At 36.7% G+C, this 1,484-nt stretch overlaps 1 long non-coding RNA gene across 1 annotated transcript in view; it reads left to right on the top strand.

The window, feature by feature from the left end:
• The first annotated feature begins 351 nt into the window (after positions 1-351).
• Positions 352-1,484, top strand: part of LOC110211197 (uncharacterized) — a 15,049-nt gene continuing 13,916 nt past the window's right edge. The window contains exon 1 of the long non-coding RNA XR_002325299.2: positions 352-456. This is a non-coding gene — a long non-coding RNA (uncharacterized LOC110211197). The remainder of the gene's footprint in view (positions 457-1,484) is intronic.

Below are 1,484 nucleotides of genomic sequence, written 5' to 3'. Positions count from 1 at the left end.
AATATCAAATCCTAAGTTACATCCCGGAGGGGAGAAAAGAAACTATTTTTCCTTCATTGGTTGAACAGATCCATCTTCTTCCTTTTGTATCCTTCACTTCTCAGCCAGCCAAGTGAACATGCTCCAAACACTAGGTAAAAAGGCTCTCCTCACAAAAGATTCAGATGTGAAATTAGTCATCACAATGCCCATTAAGAGCTACATAGGAAACTCCATGAAGATGGCTTTCAATGATACATGGGGTAAAGGAAATGAAAAAAGGAACTTACAGTTTCAACCTAATCAGAGCAGAACTGAAAGCCTACAAATAAAAATTGCAGATCCTTAATCATAACTCTCCCTCCACACAAGGCTTATGAAAGCACGCAATTCCCCTCAGAAGCAACCTTTTCAAACAGCACTTGAGTCATCTGGGCTTCCAATTCTTGATGTGGAGCTTAGGCAATGACCACAAAGGTAAGAACATCATAAAAACCATCACTTCTCCTGTCTTGTACACTGTGGACTGAAGATATTTCCCCAGCAATGGAGTTTGCTTCTGGGGTCCTCCATGTGACATAACACCCTCATGTGTTGTCAGCTGCTTTTGCTAATCAGATTGGTTCTGGTCTATTTTAGAAGTTAAAAAACAACAAAAACAACACCAAACTCATACTATCCTATTTGTTTTCAAAGTTCTATGCCAAATATTTAGGATTCTTAAATTTAAGGGTATTTTTTTTAATGATTTCTTGGATTTCTGGGGCCAGGGAGGGAGAAAAGAAATACATGAAATGTTTTTATTTATTTTTAATTTAATAATAATTTTTTAAATTCATAAGCATTTATTTTCTCTCCCATTCCTCCCAATGAAGATAAAAACAAAACTTTTGTAATAGATATGCATAGTCAAGCATAACAAATTCCCATATTGTCCACATCCAAAAGTATATGTCTCATTCTACATTTTCTATCCTTCACCTCTCTGTCGGGATTTAGGAATTAGGAATGTTCAGTCCTGTGGAATTATGTTTAGACACAATTTTTCAGCAGGGTGATGTCTTGACTTGCAAGTAAAAAGGGAGAGAATAATAATAATAATGTCTCACATCTATATAATACTTTGAGGTTGACAAAAGTGATTTCCATACATTATCTCATGAAAGGCTCACAACAACCCTATGAAAGCAGGAACTATTATTATCTATATTTTATGAATCAGAAAACTGAGGATCTGAGAGGTTCAATAAAATATCCAAAATCGCATTGTTAGTATCTCAGGACGATCTTCTTGACTTGGCCAAGGTCAGCAAACTGTTCACTGTACCACCCTTCCTTCTGCTACTAATGGTCAAGTCTAAAAGTGATTAATCCAGGTTGGAGCTTGAAAATTATCTGCTCTTGCTAAACGCATCAGCATTTCTACTTCCAATGTCTTGCTGAATCGGCAGAGTCGTAAAGCATCTATGATTCGTCACAAGAGGGCCCACAGGCAAGCAAATTTT

The sequence above is a fragment of the Phascolarctos cinereus genome, unplaced genomic scaffold, assembly GCF_003287225.1.
Source record: "Phascolarctos cinereus isolate Bilbo 61053 unplaced genomic scaffold, phaCin_HiC Scaffold_1;HRSCAF=81, whole genome shotgun sequence".
Taxonomy (NCBI): Eukaryota; Metazoa; Chordata; class Mammalia; order Diprotodontia; family Phascolarctidae; genus Phascolarctos; species Phascolarctos cinereus.
The sequence above is the reverse complement of the archived record's forward strand: the minus strand, read 5'-3'. Positions and strand labels throughout refer to the sequence as shown.